Here is a 23,043-nt window from a genome sequence, read left to right as displayed (position 1 = left end):
GCACCCCTTCCACCCAAAAAAAAGGATATATAGTTCAATCTTCCTTTTCTCGTCCTCCTCCTCCTCCATCATATCAACATGCTTATTAGGCAGCCCTCGCTCCTAATGTTTTAGAGGGTCAGCTCAACAGCAGGCCCTCAACCATAATTTTTTCCATGGTCATATCAGCAGCAGGCCCTCGCCCCTAATGTTTTAGATGGTCAGCTCAGCAGCAGGCCCTCGCCCCCAATGTTTTAGAGGGTCACCAGCAGGCCCTTGCTCCTAATGTTTTTGAGTGTCGCAGCAGGCCATCAATCATAATTTTTCAAGGGTGTGTATGTTGCCCTCCTTTATGTGTAATAAAGGGTGTATTGGAGTGCCAGTTCCTTGTAATTTTTGGCAGCCCTTTCACTTAGTGCATAGGCTTTGAGTGTAGGAGTCCCACTACTTGAACAATTGTACCACAATGTGAATGAGGCCCTCCTTTATGTGATATACAGGTTGTATCGGAGTGCCTCTTCCTTGTAATTTTTGGCAGCACTTGCACTTTATATACAAGTAAATATACAGGAAAGAATGTTATTGTCAGTCTGTAAAATTGGCGTACTACTTGGACAACATCGTTCCCAGCAGCGACCTGGGAGTCCAAGATGCATCCAGACATCCTCCCTATGCTGTTCCCAAACCATTTCAGTGGCGTTTCCATCAATTTCTGACCTTTTCATGTGAACCAGACACCCTCCCCTCTTCAGAGCAGGGGGTGCCTGGTTTAATGCTCTCGGTCTCCCATTGACTTCCATTGTGCTCGGGTGCTCGGTAGCGCACCCGAGCATCCCGAGGTGTTCTACTCGGGCACCAGAGCACTTTAGTGCTTGATCAACACTAGGGACAACCCTTTTAAGTTTTCACTCATGGAGAATATAGATTGTGACCTCCAATATGGACGGGTGCCAGTGTGAATGATAACAATCTCTGTACAGTGCTGCTGAATATGTAAGCGATATATGAATAAAATAAAAAAGAAATACTGAAGGGCACATGTATTAAGACTGGAGTCATGAAGAGGCGTAGATCTCTAGCTGTCTTACATGTGGATCCTTTTTCTACAGCTAAAACACGTGTAAAAAATGGTAAATGAGATGTGCCTGCCGGTCTGTCCATGTCACGCCCACTTTTTTAGACCTGGCGTGAGCGTGGAGAAGTTGCAGCTTGCAGTGCAAAGGACCTTTGCGCCTCTCTCTGCATCAGAAATATGCCTAATTTAGGAGTATTTCTTTTTACTAAATGACCCCCTGAGTTTTTACAGTTTAACAGAGGACTAAGAAGATTAGCTTTAGTTCCTACGAGGACTGTTAACCCTTGAGAAATGAGGATATTTAATTCTGTGATTATTGGTAGAAGCTGTTCTGTACTGATGTGACATATATATATAATATATATATATATATATATATATATATATATATATATATATATATATATATATATATATGTTTTATGTGCTGCACTTTTAAAAATCTAATATTATGTGAATGAGGAATTTAGCTAGTTAGTGCTTCTGTGGTCCAGAATCAGAGGAGAAGAGATTTTTATCTGTGCCACAAGCGCCTAACGTCACCTACTGCATGGCTGCTGAAAATGTTGCCTTTGTAAAATAGGAAAGTAAAGATGAGATTACAATTTTTTTTAAATTTGAAAATAAATTTTACAGCACGGCACATTTCTGCTAAAGATGAACTAATAGCTGGAAAAAAGTGAGTCTTAGAATCCGAAAAGCTATTTAACAGCTGAAAGGGTACTGCTGGGATTGGACTATTTAAGGGATAGTGGTTTTATGACTGCTGTTCTGGAGTGAAGCAGCAGATAATGGGTCTGATGGCTGGCTGTGCTGTAAGGAGAATGGAAGCTCATACCGGCTGCCTTCTGACTACAGGTGACTGATTACCTCTTTCATTCTGAAAGCACAAAGCACAAACTGCCTTTTATGTGTAAATATTTTATCACTGTTCTGTATCTGCTGCGCTCCAACCAAACTTGTACATGACAGGATCTAGGCTTAACAAAATCATTCACCCTACATTTGCTTTTTGGGGAGTATACTGAGACAATAGCATGTTACAGTACATAATCTTACACTGCCGCAATGCTATTGTTATATAAGTTTGAATTTGCATACATAGTATCTTTTTCTGACACTCACTACAATTACGTGACAGAAGATCTGTGAGACTGGCAACACGTGCTTTGATCTGACAGGTTTCCTTGTGGATCAATAGACTTCTGTGTTTGTGATACTGACCACACCTCTAACCTCCAGGTGTTGCTATTGTAGTCATTTAACTTTCCTTATTTATAGTTGCTTCTCCCTCAATGCTGTACGGTTTATAGCTTCAGTGGTATCTGTGGTCTTCTGGTGTTTGGTTCTGAGGCTGAGTTCCTGTTGCTGCTATAGCTACTGGAAAGTTAAGTGTTTCCTTTTCCTTTTTGCATTTTTTGTTTTATCTGTGTGTTGTTTTTCCCCTGCCCTTTGTTGTAGGCCTGAGGGAGACTCCTGGTCGTCCTTCCTTCCTGGAGAAACAGGTAGTCTCAGTCCTGTCACTATCGCCAGGGTCTTATAGGGTGAGTTGGCACTCTAGGTACTCCTGCGTATGAACTCGCCTACCTTTGGGGTCTGTTCATACTGATAGTCAGTCAGGACTGTGACTAGGGATTTGACAAGGAGGTGTCCTTATTTCTTCCCTTGCTCTCAGGCCTTTTTCCTTGTTCTCTCTCCTTCTTCATCCGGTGTGGTGTCTCCCTCCCATACACGGACATGACAAGCACTCACATTAGCACAGCATGCACATCTCAATTTATGGGTAAATTTGTTTCTGTATTCAGTCTTCCCAAAAAAAGAGGTGTGTAGTAAGTACATGTATAAATCAGGCAAACATAGTTTTAACCTGAGCTTCAACGTCAATGTTGTAATCTGATTCTGTATACAAGGTGCTGTGAGGCAATGGTAATCTGATTCTGTATACAAGGTGCTGTGAGGCAGTGACATGCCTCATGGTTGTTAGGGGAGATATATGGCAGCATTTGCTGTGTCTTCCCCACAATCGCCAGGTCTGAAGCAAGACCAGGTGCAGTAGTCACCTGGGGATAAAGGAATCCTGAGTGAGAGGGGTGGTGTCTTGCACACAGAAGCCTGGAGTGGTTCTGTGTGGTCTGAGCCGGGAGGGCTGAGAGACCACAAGGCTGGGTTTAGCCTGAGGTTTGGGGGGGTCCAGCGACGCCTAAGGAAGAGGGTCCCACGGTCAGCATCAGGAAGACTTCTAGACCACTATCCCCCAAGAGACACTGGTGTGGGAGCAGCTTGGAGGCTGCTGGAGGTTGGGCTGGGAAAGCCGCATCTGATCACGGGTGTGAACTGTGTTACACAAGGTGTGACAGGCATAAGTTATTTGTGTAATAGGTAGTGCCTAGAAGGGCAGGTGTTTTGTTCTTTTGCTTTGTTTATGCTGGTGTGCCACAATAAAGCACTGTTTGGACATTAGAACCCTTGTCTGAGGAAGAAATCTGTGCTTGAAAACCCCTGAGAGAAAGCGATCCCTTACAGTGCACATAGGGGGAATTCATGAAGATTAGTATTTATAATATCAGATTTGATCCACTTAGCATTGGAGTGGGAGGCACACTTCTCTTCATTATTTTGGCATAACTGGAAAGGTCTACATGCCAGAATCTGATATCTACAGTAGACAAATGCAGTTACTTATCTTAAACATATCGGGCCACATAGCCATGACTCCTTACAAAGTGACAAGTGTGGCATAAAAAGACAAAAAGTTCCACAAAATGAGGCTGTCACGCTTCGGTGTGGGAGGGAAACACCACACCGAGCAAGAGGGAAGGGGGGAACAGGGAATCAGGCCTAAGAACAAGGGAAAGAAGATTTACACCTCCTAGTAAAACCGTAACCAAAATCCTGACTGACTATCAGTATGAACAGACCCCAGAGGTAGGTGTGTTCATATGCAGGAATACCTAGAGTCCTATCTAGCCCTATAGGACCCTGGTACTAATGGCAGGGACCAGACTACGTGTTCCTCCAAAGGGAAGGATGAACTGGAGTCTCCTTTAGGTCAATACAAACAATAGGGAAATGCAACACACAGAACCCAAACTAAATACAAGAAGGAAAAGGAAAGACTTCACTTCAAAGAGGCTATGAAAGCACCAGGAACTCCGCCGATATCTGCATCATCCCACTTGTATACGTGGGCACTGCAAATCTTTTTATGATGCATGCTGTATCATGTTGTATTGCACTTTCGTATAAAGATCCCTGTTAACAGGCTGTTGGGTGCACTACACAGATTCCACCACTAGATGGGGATAGCACCACAGTATATATAGCTCAGTTCAGGCCTAGTTTTGGTGGAGGAGGAGTAGGAGTTGAAGAAGTGAGAGTGCAGTAGCTAGCAGTGTTAGTGGAAGTCAGCTCAAGTGAGAAGAAGTGGATAAAGTTACAAAGGACCATAGCCATTTTACTAGACTTTAAGGACCTTTGGATTCAAGGTGAAGGGTTTATTAGCTTCTCGCAGCCTCACCATTAACAAGCTGGAGAACAAGGACCAGATTTGGGACTAAATATCTGTGAGTACACAACCTCCTACCATAGCCTGAGATATAGCCACATATTCAGCATGTTACCTGGATTGACCACATCCAATCTCCATGTTCATAAGAGGCTGTTTATATCTGGATGTAAATTGCTGTCAAGACCCTGTTTACAGTAAAGAGTTGGATTCAGACCCTGCCTCATTCTTCTATCTCCATACTACCACCACTCTCATCATTTTGCACCACCAAGGTGCTTGCGTCACAACATTACCTAATTCAGGGGACCAGCCGCACAAGCACCCAGAAAGCCAATCGCCATCAAGGGCACCTTGATCACCACCTGGCCTGTGTCCCCTGTAATAGAACATGCCCCGGAGAATTTGGTGCTATTCTCCCCTTTACTGCAGCCCGGCCCAGGGAGCGTCAAAACTGTGAGTAAAGAACTGACTGTTTATTATTCATCGGTACACCATCATCTCACAAGTTATTGCCCCTGCGGTCCGGCTCGCTGCAGATCCACACACCAACAATCCACAACTGAAACTGATGTGATAAACCGCACAGCATTGTGGGAGAAGCAACTATAAATAAGGAAGGTTTAATGACCACATTAGCAACACCAGAGACAACACAGACACCTATTGATCCACAGGGAAAACCTGTCAGATCAAACCACGTGTTGCCAGTCTCCCCGATCTCCTGTCACTGGACAGAGACTTATGCAAAAAATTGTTACTTTTTGGTGCTACTGTTCTCACACAGGGGCTTGATAACTCTTCTGTATAGTTCAGTTTTTGAGTACATTGCATCATTAGGTAAATTCCAAGTACTTGCAGAGTTTTTGTGGGCAAAATATCCCATTCACCTTTTTTTCTAAATTAATTTTGGCAACGTTCACAATGTGCATCATTTTGTGGGTGAATAATTTACCGGAACGCCTAGTCCCTGGCAACCTTATATACTAATGTAGCAGCTGAGATTACAAATGATATTATGTGGTAATAAAAGGCGTCTTAAACTTAACAGACATGTATCTAAGTGAAAGTTTACACATACTTCTTCCCACAATGGCAAATCCTGTCCAAATAGGGCGTCACAGACACGGGTGCCCCACGTGAGACCCTTTTTACAAGCCAGAGCAGAGAGCTGTTCTATAGCATCAGCTCCCTTTTTGGGAGGCTTGAGCATTGTATGGAAGGACGCCAACCACCAGCAGCCACTTACAGAAGGGAAATAGGTGGTTAGCCGTGACTTTCCTTAGCATAAGGTTTTATAAAACCTTTATTAAAGGATCGTGAGTACAGAGTGCACTTAAGGGGTGAGAGAGTCTCAAATACCAGTTTGTATTATAATATCAAAAAATATAGAAATCAAAGGAGAAAAGAGCAAAATATTTTGTAGTTGTGAGACATTATTCTTTGTATTCCTTCTACTGAGGATTTTCGGTTTCTAGTTATGGTAGAGCAAGCTCCTACTAGTACAGTATGTGCCCTATTAGGCTTGGGCTACACGACGGTCTTGGCTGAGACACTCATCATTCGACCAAAGATCGCTTTGTAGCCATTGAATTGAATGGAGCTGTAGCATGACTCACAAGTTGCCATGACCATAACCCCAGAATTGCAAAAAATTCAGTAGTGTTGGAATATTTTGTGATTCTGGGATCGCTTGTTTAATGTGTTGTGAAGTGGATATGCAGAAATCTTGCATTAACCTCTTAAAGGGAATGTGTCATCAGAAAATTGCCTTTTATTTAAATCACGTTTTTATGTTTATATTTTTGAAGAATTTTTGGTAATGGTATTTTTAATTTTCCAGGTCAATATCTATATTAAACAAAAAATCCTGCAGTATTCACATTGGCCTCTAAGGCTAATAGGCGCCACTTCTTGGTCTGTACCTATCACTTTACTGCAGTTATCTGCTTATCTATACACAGGTGTGATATCATTATAGGCAGAATAAGACTGACAGATAAGACAGGATCCTCCATTCACAATAGGTGATTGTCAGAGCTCATCTATTCTTTCCTTGTACAATGAAATCTGCAGAGGTCACCGAGCATCACTAGAAAATTCTCCCACAGAAGTCAATGAGGTCCCCTCCTGACCATTGTGTCTATGGCCCATGGGGCTGCTATAAAGCAAATTTTTTTTTAATGCTTTGTAAATACTGTTAAGAACAGCTCAGGCAAGATGGCCACCCCATAATCCTATTCAGGAAATAGAACAAAAAAATCTGCAATCAGAAAATAAAAACAGATTAGAATAAAATAATTTGTGTTGCTGTCTGGTTTTAACTGGCAGATAACATTTTTGGTGACACATTTCCTTTAACTTTTTAACCCTTAGTATACCAGATGTTTTTTTCACTTTTGCGTTTTCATTTTTCTTCCCTATTTTCTTTGAGCCATAACTTTTTTATATTTCCGGTCAGATAGCTGTATAAGGGCTTATTTTTTGCGAGACATGTTATACTTTCTAATGTCACCATTAATTATGGCATAAAATGTAGTGGGAAGTGGTAAATAAAACTCCAAATGGGGTGGAATTGGAAAAAAAACGCAATTCCTCCACCGTTTTGCAGGTTTTGTTCCCACGGCGTTTAGTTTACTGCAAAACTGACCCATGCCCTTCATTCTTTGGGTCCGTACGATTGCAACGATTCCCCATATGTATAGGCTATTTATGTCTAAATAGTGTAAAAATAAATTTTAAGTTTGCTGATTTTTTTATTTTTATTTTATTTTACATCACCATATTCTGACCCCCATAACTTTTTTATACGTCTATGTGTCTACTGAGCCATTTAGGAGCTCATTTTTTGCAGAACAATCTGTAGTTTTTATTCATCACATTTTGGAGTGTGCATGACTTTTTGATTACATTTTCTAAAAAAAAAATTGGGTAAGAGAAGCAATGAAAAATGACAAAATGGCAGTTTTGACCCTTTTTACCATTATGCCATTCGCCGTATTGGAATTTCTTTTTCTATTTTAATAGTATGGGCGTTTTTGGTCACGGTGATACCCATGCTGTTTATATTTATTGTTATTTAGGTATTTTTTTTTTATTATACAGAAAGGGGGGTGATTTAAGCTTTTATATTTTTCTTATTTTTTTACATATTACATTTTTTTTTAAATAAATTGTGATGATTTTGTGGCTCATATATGAGCCTATAAATTATGTTTTTTCATTTTTAATTTTGGTCTATCAGGGATTTTTAAAATGCCATTTAAACTAAATTTTGCTAATTTCTTATCCTGGCCTGCTATCTGGTGGCCAAAATAAGAATTGCAGCATGAACACTTTCAGCCTCATCAGCGAGGCTGAAAGTGTTCAGCGCAAGTACAGATGCCCCAATTGGCCACACGGGGCATCATTAGGAAGCCCGGATGAGCGAGCTTCCGGGTTTTTGTGCATTTAGAAGCCGTGACCTCACTTGGTCACGGCATCTAAAGCATTTAATTACTGTGTTAGGCATTATAGCCGCAGATCTCTGCTGTTTGAAACAGCAAGAGATCTGCCGGCCATGGCGCCCGCTGCACGTGCGAGTGGGCGCCATATTTACACATCGATCCAGCACCGTACATGTACGGCGCTGGTATCGAACGGGTTACTTCATGTTTGAAGTAAATATAGTCGGTGCACAACTTAAGTAAGGCTACTTTCACACTAGTGTTTTAGTTTTCTGGTATTGAGATCTATCATAGGATCTCAATACTGAAAAAAAAACTTCAGTTTTGTCTCCATTCATTGTCAATGCGGACAAAACTGAACTGAACGGAATGCTCCAAAATGCATTCTGTTCCATTCAGTTGCATTCCCATACCAGAGAGCAAACCGCAACATGTTGTAGCTTGCTTTCCGTCCTGGGATGCGGAGCAAGATGGATCCGACATGATCCCCAATGCAAGTAAATGGAGATGGATCAGTTTTCTCTGCCACAATCTGCCACAATAGAAAACAGATCCGTCCTCCATTGACTTTCAATGGAGTTCATGACGGATCCGTCTTGGCAATGTTAAAGATAATACAACCGGATCAGTTCATAACAGATGCATATGGTTGTATTATCAGTAACGGAAGCGTTTTTGCTGAACCCTGTCGGATCCAGTAAAAACGCCAGTGTGAAAGTAGCCTTACTGAAAGTGCCTTTTAACTCCTTTGTGACATAATTAATTTTACAGTTAACATCCCCCCCCATCCTTATTGTTCATAATTGTTTTAATTTTTTTCTTTAATTGAGTTATATGAGACCTTAAATTTTGTGGGACAAGTTACATATTTTTTTTGTTTTGTTTTTTAGGAACCATTTCAGATTTTATTTTTAGTGGGAAAGATAAAAACAATTATTAACATTAACTTGCTTTCAAACAAGGTCAGGCACATATCTCTAGCTACTACCAAGCCCGAGATATGAGGGGTTAAAGTAGCTCTTCCCCTCTCACTCTGTGGGCTGAACTGTTAAGTCCTGTTCTCAAAGTCTGGGAAGAGCTGGTTAAAAACTGTTAAGTGGTTAATGGGCATTCCCACATTTCTTTCAACATTCGTTTAGAGGTACCAGTTTAGAGTCAATTTTACTTTTATGTGAATGGGGCTTCACATCTGCAGACCTATCAGATTATCCATGCTGACCAAAGTCAGTTGCGAAAAGTGCGTACATTGGGTACGAACATAATCAGTAGTCTGGTCTGATGAATCATGTTTTCTTTCACATTGTCACAAAGTGGACAGCCTGGTACGTGTGTGTTGCTTTCCTGGGGAACAGATGGCACCAGGATGCACTATGGGAAGAAGCCAAGTCAGCTGAGACTGATACTCTTTAATATCTACAAATAGTGGAGTACAGTAGGGCCTCTTTCACATCACGTTTATTGTATTGGGCACGGAATCAATTTTAGAGAAACTAGATACTTTACATCACATTTATGCCTTCTTTTGAAAAAAAATCCAGTTTTATTATTTTTAACTGGAAACAAGGCAAGTGACCTGTGATTGGTTGAATTTTCTTTTTTAGTGTTTGCAAATCTGATAAATTGTTTACCTAGTGCAGGACCTAACACAAGGAATTCTGTTTGGTTTCCTTGGAATTCCTGTGTCATGCGCCTCTTTCTCCCACTGCCCCCTCCCCCCCATCAGACAGCTGGTTGTAGAGGTTACAATGCATCCTCTCCACCATTTCCCTGCACACTGTCTTCCCTGTAGCAGCGTTGTTACACCTGCCTCTCACGTTCACTTAAATGGGAGAGGAAGGTGTAATTACACTGCACCACCGCCACAAGGGAGATGATGTGCAGGGAACTGTTGGAGAGGATGCAGCGCTCACAGAAATGCGCAACCTCTTCAGCCACCTGATCAGAGGGGATGCTGGGAGTCAGACCCCCGCCAGTCTGACATTAAACAATACGGGCCACATTCTTTAAGACTGGCACCGGCCTCTTGATCCTCCACCACTTCTAAATGTAAAGCTGCTTCCTAGCGTATTTCAGCTTAATAAATGAGCCCCTATGTCTCTTTCTCATGGCACATTTCCCTTAAAGCATGTATAAAGTCCTGAGACCACATTCACAGTTCAGCTAGTCATCATCTCTTTTGCACAAAAAAACTAGAATTTTTCTAATGCTTAAATGCACTGTCAAAGACAGCACACAAACCAAGAGGGCATCTAATTCTGGCAATGGACACACCAGCTATGCAGTTCTAAGAACCGAGCAGAGTGGTGAGAGGAGGTAAGTCATTAAAAGCTCTGTGGCTTTTGTATCTTTGGCCACTTCCTCCAAAACTAACCAAGGGAAGCTATATATTATCATAAAATATACATCTTATACTTTTTTTTGCCAACTTTGAAGTGTGAAATTTAGCTCGTTGGTGTAATCATTTCCCAAAAAAAGATTTTTTAAAGTAAATGTCTAGTGTGAAAATAAACCCAAAACCAAGCATGTCATTAAGCTGAGGATGTTTTCCTCAATTGTATGTCAAGGTCAGTTCTATAATTAGTATTTCCCACCAACAAAAGCTGTGATCTCTGTAGATATCTGGACCCTTTGACACCCTTTATATGCATCTTACGCTTTAGAGTGGCATACTGGAACTAAGGAACAATTTCACTTGTCATTTTATCACCTTTTTTTTATACAATGCCCCAAATGATTTGAATCACTGTTGAGCGTCTTGGCATGCTGACTTTCATGTGGACTCGCTTTTAGAGATGGATATATATGTATATGGCAATAGCACGGCATTTTTTCATCTACGCACTTTCTATGGAATTCTATGGAATGTTGGTTTTAAGTTGTATGTTGCAAGCAATGACTTTAAATACACTTGAAACTAAAAGTGGCCCATGTCGCTGAGGTGTATGTGTTTTCTGCATGAAGGTTTGATTGCCTAATTGTACTTTTGGTTTTGATGAGCAATTAGACACCTGTCTGAAAATTATTGTTTTACAGCTTCATTCATGTGTCAAAATTCACAGTAACATATAATAACCAAAACAGAGATTAAATATTCAGAGGAGCTATGCTTTTGCTTCTAAATTTAGGGGAAAACCAAATACTAAAGTGGTTTTGAAATGCTCCTACAGAACTTTCCATATACGTTCATAAATCTTATACATTATTTAACTTCTGTATATGTGTGTATAATGTCATGTTCGTGCCTATGTCTGTGCCCTGTTGTATCACTACTTGACTGTTTGCTGCTGTTCTTGTGGCTTTAGGCCAAAGTATAAAGTCCAAGGCGGTGCACTGTTCACAATTGCCAAGTAGTTTCCTGAAAGCAATAATGGAGTTTTTTGTTTGTGTAGGTTTTTATGTGTCATACAGAGCTTGTATTGTGGGACACCCCCAAAAACAATGTTAAAGGAGTTGTCCAAATTGCTCATTTTTTTTATTTAAAGAAACTGCCAGGAACCTATTAAGATTAATCTCCGCAGCTCCTTTCTCTTCCCTGGGCTGCAGCAGGTGACACCATGTATACAGCTGCAGCCATTTTCAGGCCTCAGCAGCCTTGCGCCATACATTTCTCAGACCGGTGATTGGCTGCAGCAATATATGAGAGGTCACCACTGTAGCCACCACAGTATGTCACTGACTGAAGCCTGGAGAAAAGGAAGGAGAGGCAGCGCTGGGTTTGTGCATTACAGTGGAATTGTAAAGAGTCGCCCCGATCAGCTATTTCGCTATCTAAAAAATGGAGAATCTATAGAATTTAACATTGTCAGTCGACTGCAAGGTCCCAAAGCGGTAATGGTAACTGGTCCTGGCGTTGTCCCATTAAAGGCAAACAAGAATGCTGTGCAGTGTGTGAGGCATACTCATCCTACCAGATATCCAATATGGCTGCAATATTGTAGAGGACTACAATAGACAAACAAGGGGGAAGTGTAAGGAGAGCAAACATGTCTGTAGTATATACTGCAGCCTGTCCAATTATTTGTAAAACCTGTATTCCACTGTTTACTATGTCTGATATGTAATGGAGGTTGGTTTTAAGTCCTACATCTCTCTATGTAGAGTGGATATATTATTACACGTGACAACCTGAGTCAGACATTGTAGAAGGTGCTAGAAAAGAGGTGTGGCGCTTGGCACTGACAGGATGTAGGACTGTGAGGAACAGTTATGGAGAGTTATGGGAGAAGAGTCTGGAAAGATTGTGGAGAGATCCTTGAGAGGAGAGTTGTCAAGAAGAGCTGCATCTAGAGAGAGATGAGACTGAGACCAGAGTTGAGCCTAATGCAGACGTCCGTGGAACACGGTCCCCGAGATACTGGACTGGCATCATTGGTTGCTACGACGCCATGCGCTCCTGCAATGCCAGTCCGGTATCTCACGGACCGCGTTCCACGGATGTCTGCATGAGGGTTTAGAGACAACACAACAACATGAGAGCGACTGGGACTGTTACCACTGAGAGGGGCTGTGGAAAGCTGAGGGGAGACCGGTGTCAGTGGTTTGTGGAGATCTGCACAAACTGATCTTATGGCACTGCACAACCCAGACTTATATATTTTATTACTGGAGTAAAGTTGTGTAAAATCTGCCACCTGTCTGGTTCCTGTGCTAATATACTATTCTGCTTGGGCCACCCTTACATGCTGTGGAGAGAAAAGGTAAGCTCTCCATAACTATGGACCTGGGGCCAAGGCTTAGGTAGTGCGTCACAGGGGTCACGGCCTGGCATTGCGTCTCACTAAGACCGCAACTCCAGAGCGCATCACTGGAGCCCCCACAAGTAAATTGGTGACAATCATTGCAGATTTTCTGCATATAGATCTGTAGCTTTAGCCTTTATGAATTATGCTTGTGCTCCTCATAGTACTAGCATTATCTATAATCTATGTATGTACCAGGGCCCGGATTTCGTAAATAATACACTTTGATGATTGCTGGTGAGTGAAACTGTGTCAAGCTATTGCTGCTGTCATCAGAAGGGGAAAGTCTTTCTAATGACTTCTGCTGCAGCCAGCATAGCTATGCATACTCTAATGATCTAATTACGGCAGATGAGCTGTCTACACTCCTCTCTATTGCTGCTCTAAGTAAGAAGGTCTTTCATTTAAATGTAAGGTTAGGATAGTAAGTCAAAAGACACATCTGACTGAAGGTATGTTTCTCATATTCCTGAAGGATATCTCAGTTGTTGCTGACGTTCAGGTCTCCTGCCAGAAGTCCTGATGAAGGAGACAGAGGGAAATTAGAATTTCAGCATCTTTTGGAGATACCATTTAAGAACATTTTTGATCTTAAAGATGATCTGCCAGCTCTCGTGATATGCCTGTATTTGAGCATCTGAGAAAGTGGGTAAAGAAAATGAAAACACGCAGTTGTAAATGTATTGTTACATTTCCTTGCGGAAAATGCCCAATTAACTACAACAACTAGAAAATGTTTTCATGGGAAGACAACAACCCATGCCATAAATTATGATGTGAGAAATTGGCACCAAAACGTAAAACTTTTTTCTTTTGACAGATTTGAAATGAGAATAGAAATGTTGACGTGGTCTCCAAGGAGACGTACTTCAATTCACATTTATTAAGAAGAACGCCTCTAAATAGCAAAAATTTTGGCATAAATCTATGCCATGAGCAGGCATAGATTGCATTTTGTGACTGTTAGTTCCAGTTGCACTTTATTAAAAAACGTGCTACTTTTAATAAGAGTTGCACAAATCACTTAAAGGGTTTCACTATTAGGCCCCTTTCACACGAGCGAGTATTCCGCGCGGATGCGATGCGGGAGGTGAACGCATTGCACCCGCACTGAATACCGACCCATTCATTTCTATGGGGCTGTTCACATGAGCGGAGATTTTCACGCATCCCTTTTGCGTTGCGTGAAAATCGCAGCATGCTCCTCTTTGGGCGTTTTTCACGTAACGCAGGCCCCATAGAAATGAATGGGGTTGCGTGAAAATCGCAAGCACCCGCAAGCAAGTGCGGTGCGATTTTCACGCACGGTTGCTAGGAGACGATCGGGATGGAGACCCGATCATTATTATTTTCCCTTATAACATGGTTATAAGGGAAAATAATAGCATTCTGAATACAGAATGCATAGTAAAACAGCACTGGAGGGGTTAAAAAAAAATAAAAAATCATTTAACTCACCTTAATCCACTTGCTCGCGTAGCCGGCATCTCCGTCTGTCTTTTTTTTACTGTATAGGACCTGTGGTGAGCATTAATTATAGTTCAAGGACCTGGGATGACGTCACTCCGGTCATCACATGGTACGTCACATGATCTTGTACCATGGTGTATGATCATGTGACGTACCATGTGATGACCGGAGTGATGTCATCCCAGGTCCTTGAACTATAGTTAATGCTCACCACAGGTCCTATACAGTAAAAGAGACAGACTGAGATGACGGCTACGCGAGCAAGTGGATTAAGGTGAGTTAAATGATTTTTTATTTTTTTTTAACCCCTCCAGTGCTGTTTTACTATGCATTCTGTATTCAGAATGCTATTATTTTCCCTTATAACCATGTTATAAGGGAAAATAATACTATTTACAGAACACCGATCCCAAGCCCGAACTTCTGTGGAGAAGTTCGGGTTTGGGTACCAAACACGCGCGATTTTTCTCACGCGAGTGCAAAACGCATTACAATGTTTTGCACTCGCGCGGAAAAATCGCGGGTGTTCCCGCAACGCACCCGCACATTTTCCCGCAATTGCCCATGTGAAAGGGGCCTTAAACTGGCTGATAACGATGTCCTAATGTCAGCTGCGCCTAACTATGCTATTCTTGAGATTATTCATGCCTCCGTTACTGCAGAATTCTTAGGGTGGGCGTTGCGGGAAAAGATGTGGGTGCGTTGCAGGAAAATGCACAATTTTTCCCCACGAGTGCAAAGCGTTTTAATGCGTCTTGCACGCGCATGAGAAAAATCAGCATGTTTGGTACCCAGACAGAACCCGGACTTCTTGACAGAAGTTCGGGTTTGGGGTTAGTATTCTGTAAATTTTATTATTTTCCCTAATAACATGGTTATAAGAGAAAATAATAGCATTCTTTAATACAGAATGCTTAGTAGAAGGTCAATTGAGGGTTAAAAAATAAATAAAAATTAACTCGCCTCCTCAAATTGATCGCGTAGCTCTCCTGTTCTTTCTTCAGGACCTGTCAAAGGACCTGTGGTGACATTACTGTGCTTATCACATGATCCATCACCATGGTGATGGATCATGTGATGGACCATGTGATGAGCGCAGTGACATCACCACAGTTCCTTTTCCTCAAAGAAGAAGACAGAAGAGAAGCCGGGCTGCGCGAACAAGTGGATTAAGGTGAGTTAAATTATTTTTTAGCACTATTGTACTATGCATTCTGTATTCAGAATGCTATTATTTTCCCTTATAACCATGTTATAAGGGAAAATAATAAAGATTGGGTCCCCATCCCAATCGTCTTCTAGCAACTGTGCGTGAAAATCGCACCGCATCCGTGCTTGCTTGCGGATGCTTGCGATTTTCACGCAGCCCCATTCACTTCTATGGGGCCTGCGTTGCGTGAAAAATGCACAAAATAAAGCATGCTGCGATTTTCATGCAACGCACAAGTGATGCGTGTAAAGCACCGCTCATGTGCACAGCCCCATAGAAATGAATGGGTCAGAATTCAGTGCGGGTGCAATGCGTTCACCTCACGCATTGCACACGCGCGGAAATCTCGCCCGTGTGAAAGGGGCCTTACTTTTAAAATATGCAAATAAACCTCTAGGAGCAGTGGAGGGGGGTGTTGCTTCTGCTCCTAGAGGCTTCCTTCTCCCACCTCATTACATGCACTCCAAGTCTTTATTGACAGGGCTAGGCAGCGTTCGCATCCTCCTGTCGCCCCTGTGCGCTGGGGAAACCTCGCGCCGTTCAGTATTCGGCACAGACGTGGTGAGGAAGCTGACAGCCGGCGAGTGTCCTTCCCTCGACGCGCCTGCGCCGAATACTGCGCCGAATTTTCCTCAAAAAATTTGCTTAGATACGAATTTATTTGCGGCGAATTACTTTAAAAAAGGCTATTTCCTGTCTGCAGAGAGCCTTTATAGTGGTGTAGAACACTGTGCCTTGCAGTAATACGCATAGGGAGTCTGCTTTGATAGTGAAATAGTACTGTGAGACCGTATGACATGCAGATGACAGGCATCGCTCTTAGAATCACTGCACACTTCACTTATTTGGGCAGTCACTGGGCCAAAACTGACCAAAATAACTCGAGTATGAACTCAGCCTTACAGGTCGATTTAGCGTCAAGAAGAAGTGCACTCCTTTTACACAGACGTCGGCTAATGTTATCAGAACCTGTTCTGTTAAACTCTTATACAAGTAGAGCCCCCCGACAGAGTGGAGAGGGTGTCAGCAGTAAGTTTATGTCGACGTTACTGATAGTGTTCAGCGCGAATATTCGAAAAGTGAATTTTTATCTTGAATATCGCAACTTCGAGAATTCGCAAAAATTTCAAATATAGTGCTATATATTCGTTTTTCGAATATTCGTAATTTTTTTGCCATTTGAAGTCATGATTTCTCCATTCTTCTTGCTTGTGGGCCAATGAGTCATTGATGAATATTCTAAAAAACTAATACAGTGGGGTGCAAAAGTTTGGGCAACCTTGTTAATCGTCATGATTTTCCTGTATAATTCGTTGGTTGTTGCGATAAAAAGTCAGTTAAATATATCATATAGGAGACACACACAGTGATATTTGAGAAGTGAAATGAAGTTTATTGGATTTACAGAAAGTGTGCTATAATTGTTTAAACAAAATTCGGCAGGTGCAGACATTTGGGCACTGTTGTCATTTTATTGATTCCAAAACCTTTAGAACTAATTATTGGAACTCAAATTGGCTTGGCAAGCTCAGTGACCCCTGACCTACATACACAGGTGAATCCAATTATGAGAAGAGAGTATTTAAGGGGGTAAATTGTAAGTTTCCCTCCTCTTTTAATTTTCTCTGAAGAGTAGCAACATGGGGGTCTCAAAACAACTCTCAAATGACCTGAAGACAAAGATTGTTCACCATCATGGTTTAGGGGAAGGATACAGAAAGCTGTCTCAGAGATTTCAGCTGTCTGTTTCCACAGTTAGGAACATATTGAGGAAATGGAAGACCACAGGCTCAGTTCAAGTTAAGGCTCGAAGTGGCAGACCAAGAAAAATCTCGGATAGACAGAGGCGACGAATGGTGAGAACAGTCAGAGTCAACCCACAGACCAGCACCAAAGACCTACAACATCATCTTGCTGCAGATGGAGTCACTGTGCATCGTTCAACCATTCGGCGCACTTTACACAAGGAGATGCTGTATGCGAGAGTGATGCAGAGGAAGCCTTTTCTCCGACCCCCAGCACAAAAAGTGCCTCTTGAGGTGGACTAAAGCCCATTTGGACAAGCCAGCTTCATTTTGGAATAAGGTGCTGTGGACTGATTAAACTAAAATTGAGTTATTTGGCCATAACAATGGGCGTTGTGCATGGAGGAAAAAGAACACAGCATTTCAAGAAAAACACCTGCTACCTACAGTAAAATATGGTGGTGGTTCCATCATGCTGTGGGGCTGTGTGGCCACTGCAGGGACTGGGAATCTTGTCAAAGTTGAGGGACGCATGGATTCCACTCAGTATCAGCAGATTCTGGAGACCAATGTCCAGGAATCAGTGACAAAGCTGAAGCTGCGCCGGGGCTGGATCTTTCAACAAGACAACGACCCTAAACACTGCTCAAAATCCACTAAGGCATTTATGCAGAGGAACAAGTACAACGTTCTGGAATGGCCATCTCAGTCCCCAGACCTGAATATAATTGAAAATCTGTGGTGTGACTTAAAGAGAGCTGTCCATGCTCGGAAGCCATCAAACCTGAATGAACTAAAGATGTTTTCTAAAGAGGAATGGTCCAAAATACCTTCAACCAGAATCCAGACTCTCATTGGAACCTACAGGAAGCGTTTAGAGGCTGTAATTTCTGCAAAAGGAGGATCTACTAAATATTGATTTCATTTCTTTTTGTGGTGCCCAAATTTATGCACCTGCCTAATTTTGTTTAAACAATTATAGCACACTTTCTGTAAATCCAATAAACTTCATTTCACTTCTCAAATATCACTGTGTGTGTCTCCTATATGATATATTTAACTGACATTTTTTATCGTAACAACCAACGATTTATATAGGAAAATCATGACGATTAACAAGGTTGCCCAAACTTTCGCATCCCACTGTATATACAGTGGGATGCGAAAGTTTGGGCAACCTTGTTAATCGTCATGATTTTCCTGTATAAATCGTTGGTTGTTACGATAAAAAATGTCAGTTAAATATATCATATAGGAGACACACACAGTGATATTTGAGAAGTGAAATGAAGTTTATTGGATTTACAGAAAGTGTGCTATAATTGTTTAAACAAAATTAGGCAGGTGCATAAATTTGGGCACCACAAAAAGAAATGAAATCAATATTTAGTAGATCCTCCTTTTGCAGAAATTACAGCCTCTAAACGCTTCCTGTAGGTTCCAATGAGAGTCTGGATTCTGGTTGAAGGTATTTTGGACCATTCCTCTTTACAAAACATCTTTAGTTCATTCAGGTTTCATGGCATCCGAGCATGGACAGCTCTCTTTAAGTCACACCACAGATTTTCAATTATATTCAGGTCTGGGGACTGAGATGGCTATTCCAGAACGTTGTACTTGTTCCTCTGCATAAATGCCTTAGTGGATTTTGAGCAGTGTTTAGGGTCGTTGTCTTGTTGAAAGATCCAGCCCCGGCGCAGCTTCAGCTTTGTCACTGATTCCTGGACATTGGTCTCCAGAATCTGCTGATACTGAGTGGAATCCATGCGTCCCTCAACTTTGACAAGATTCCCAGTCCCTGCACTGGCCACACAGCCCCACAGCATGATGGAACCACCACCATATTTTACTGTAGGTAGCAGGTGTTTTTCTTGGAATGCTGTGTTCTTTTTCCTCCATGCATAACGCCCCTTGTTATGGCCAAATAACTCTTTTAGTTTCATCAGTCCACAGCACCTTATTCCAAAATGAAGCTGGCTTGTCCAAATGTGCTTTAGCCCACCTCAAGCGGCACTTTTTGTGCTGTGGGCGGAGAAAAGGCTTCCTCTGCATCACTCTCGCATACAGCATCTCATTGTGTAAAGTGCGCCGAATGGTTCAACGATGCACAGTGACTCCATCTGCAGCAAGATGATGTTGTAGGTCTTTGGTGCTGGTCTGTGGGTTGACTCTGACTGTTCTCACCATTCGTCGCTTCTGTCTATCCGAGATTTTTCTTGGTCTGCCACTTCGAGCCTTAACTTGAACTGAGCCTGTGGTCTTCCATTTCCTCAATATGTTCCTAACTGTGGAAACAGACAGCTGAAATCTCTGAGACAGCTTTCTGTATCCTTCCCCTAAACCATGATGGTGAACAATCTTTGTCTTCAGGTCATTTGAGAGTTGTTTTGAGACCCCCATGTTGCTACTCTTCAGAGAAAATTAAAAGAGGAGGTAAACTTACAATTGACCCCCTTTAATACTCTTTCTCATAGTTGGATTCACCTGTGTATGTAGGTCAGGGGTCACTGAGCTTACCAAGCCAATTTGAGTTTCAATAATTAGTTCTAAAGGTTTTGGAATCAATAAAATGACAACAGTGCCCAAATTTATGCACCTGCCTTTATGCAGTGCCCAATTATAGCACACTTTCTGTAAATCCAATAAACTTCATTTCACTTCTCAAATATCACTGTGTGTGTCTCCTGTATGATATATTTTACTGACATTTTTTATCGTAAAAAACAACGATTTATACAGGAAAATCATGACGATTAACAAGGTTGCCCAAACTTTCGCATCCCACTGTAGCACTATATTGAATATAGTGCTATATATTCATTTTTTAGAATATTCATAATTTGTTTTCCATCTGAAGTCATGATTCCTCCCTGCTTAAATTGCTTTTGGGCCAATTATGTGTTCAGATGGAAAAAATGACGAATATTCAAAAAACTAATATATAGCACTATATTCTGTAGAGCTATATATTTGTTTTTGACCCACGCCTGTATTTATCACGCAATATTCGCATATTAGGGGATCATGACCTTGCCGATTTTCGAGTAAAAAAAAAGAATGTAGAATATAATGAATATTCGAATTCGCGAATATTTGATGAATATTCTACAAAACATTTGCGAAATATCATGAATTCGAATATTTCCCCTGCCGCTCATCACTAGTCACAGATTATTTTGCCCTTCCTCTGATCCGTCAGAAAAGTAACCCACAAAAATCGGATCCTGTCTACGGAGCATCTGCCTTCACTTGGTCCGCATTTGGTCAGTAATCCATCAGTATTGCTAATGCCAAAAAAAACAGGAGTGAATCCAAAACAGAGATGATACGTGAATGGAATATTTTTGAAGTCTTCTGTGTTTTGTATCCACGCCTGCTTTTGGCTACCAAATCACAAGCCAATTCTGATGGGGCCATACAGGCCTTACAGCTGCTACACAGACAGGATCCGTGGTGCGTCTCAATTTACCTTCCTTCTGACAGATCAGAGGAAGGGTCAAATAAATGATGTCAACCAATCTAAAAAGGCTAAATAGTGTCCCAGCCATGAAGTAGGGAGGGTGGGAACAGCATGATAAGTTCACAGAGTGGACCTATAACATATTGGTGAGGTGAAAGTAGCATGAGGAGACCACAGAGTGGCCCAATGACAGAGTCTGGAGGTGACGGCAGCATGAGAAGGCCACAGAGTGGCAAGGTGACATAGAGTAGTGGTAGGAGCAGCATGAGGAGACCACAGTGTGTCATTGTGGCAAGGTGTCCTAGTTTGGAAGTGGCAGCAGCATCAGGAGGCCACAGAGTGGCAAGGCGACATAGTTTGGAGGTGGGTGGCAATACCCGCTGAAGATGGTGGGTGAAAGAAGGAGCACTTGGCATCAGATGTGTGGCATCAGGTGGGTGGCAGCATCAGAAAAGTAGCTGAGGCAGGTAGCCAGAAGAAACCAGTCTCTTTTGTCAAAGTGTTGGTGTGGCATCATGGATGATCTAGTCTCATGCATCAGGAATTGGTGGGTGGAAATCCGGGCTGATCCACACCTGATTCATCTTGAAAAAGGTAAGTCTCTCCACATTTTTGGTGGACAGGCGAGTTCTTCTTGGCCCCCGCTGCACTAAACACCCGCTCTGATGCCACACTACTGGCCGGGCAGGAAAGCTTTTCCAGGGCAAACTCGACCAGTTGCGGCCACAAATCCAGTTTGGCTGGCCAATAGTCCATCGGATCTTCAAGGTCAGCTGGCAGGGTGCACTCCAAGTATGCCACCACCTGCTGGTTCAGGTTGTGCTCTAAGTCTAGCTTCTGGTGAGTAGTTTCTTCATTATGCGGGTGAAGAAAGCTGCTCATCAGCGAATGTAGACTCAGGCTGCTGCTGATGGAGCTGGTACTGGTCCTGCCCCCTCACCCCTCCCCAGCAGCCATGGCAGTGGAACTTAAGTACAGAGGGCCCCCCGGACAGACCTGTGAGAGGATAGATGATGGCGCAGATAGGCAGCGGTTAACTGACTACATAGGATGTCTCTATAGTAGTTCAGTTTGTCCTCCCTCTCAGCGGGTGTAAAAAAAAAAAAGGCCCCCATTTTGTACTGGTAGCGAGGGTCCAACAAGGTGGAGAGCCAGAAGTCATCCCTCTGCCGAATGGTGACAATTCGTCTGTCACTACCCAAGCAAGTGAGCATGCAGCAGGCCATTTGCGCAAGTTACTCGGAGGGACTCCCTGCCTCCATCTCCACTGCATACTGCCACTGTGTGTCTGGGTCCTCTGCCTCATCTTCCTCATCGCCCTGTAGCTCCTCTGGCTGCTCCTGCTGCTCCTCTCCTATCACCTGTGTAGCAAAACCACCCATTTCGCTAGACTTTGCTTGTGCTCCAATGTTGTCGTCCTCCTCCTCCCCCTCCAGTTTAGCCCCCACAGGGCTCATGTGGCTGTGAAATCTAGGCACCACGTCTCCAGTCCCCTGACCAGCCACATGTAGCAGCATCTGTTCCAGGACATGAAGCAGTGGAATGACGTCGTTCATCCCATAGTCCTGGTGACTGACAAATAATGTGGCATCCTCAAAGGGCCTGAGCAAATGGCAAGTGTCATGCATGAGCTGCCACTGGCTGACATCCAAGTTTCACAGGGGAGTACTCCTGTCCGTTTGGATCATCAGGAAATCGTTGATGGACTTTCTCTGTTCGTACAGTTTGCCCAAAGTATGGAGGGTGGAATTCCAACGGGTGGAAATGTCGCATATCAGCCTATGTTGGGGAATGCCGTTCTGCTGCTGCAGCTCAAGGAGGGTGTGCTTTGTGGTGTACAAGTGGTTGAAGTGCATGCAAAGTTTCCTGGCCATTTTTAGGATGTCTTTCAGATGGGCGGAAGACTTAAAGAACCACTTGACAACCAGATTGAACACGTGTGCCATGCAGGGTGCATGGCTCAGCCCTCCTTGATGCAGCGCCGACACAAAGTTCTTCCCATTGTTTGTCATCATGGTTCCGATTTTCAGTTGTTGCGGAGAAAGCCAGGATTTGATTTCTTGCTGAAGGACATGGAGAATTTCCTCCCCTGTGTGACATTGTTCGCCCAGGCAAACTAGGTGCAGAACAGCGTGACACCGCCATGCCCTGCACATGTGGTTTGCTGGAGGGGCACTGTGCATTGTTCCTGCAGTGGAGGCTGAGGACAGGGTGGAAGATGAGGAGGCAGAGGTGGACATTGTTGCTGGACCAACGGCGTGGCAACATGGAGGCAGAAGCAGTGTCACCTGGCCAAGTTGTTGGTGTGGCTGTGCAGGAACCACGTACACCCAGTGGCTGACCGTAGTTACAGCTCCACACGTCGGCGCTGCCTTGGACTTTGGCAGACAACGACAGGCTCAAGGACTGGCCCA

General features: G+C 42.8%; 1 protein-coding gene across 3 annotated transcripts in view; it reads left to right on the top strand.

Annotated features, from left to right (window-relative positions):
• The window catches only part of INPP4B (inositol polyphosphate-4-phosphatase type II B), a 698,485-nt gene that overhangs the window by 79,631 nt on the left and 595,811 nt on the right, over positions 1-23,043 (top strand). The gene's annotated exons all lie outside the window — the stretch shown is intronic.

This window comes from Bufo bufo, chromosome 2 (assembly GCF_905171765.1).
Source record: "Bufo bufo chromosome 2, aBufBuf1.1, whole genome shotgun sequence".
NCBI lineage: Eukaryota > Metazoa > Chordata > Amphibia > Anura > Bufonidae > Bufo > Bufo bufo.
The sequence above is the reverse complement of the archived record's forward strand: the minus strand, read 5'-3'. Positions and strand labels throughout refer to the sequence as shown.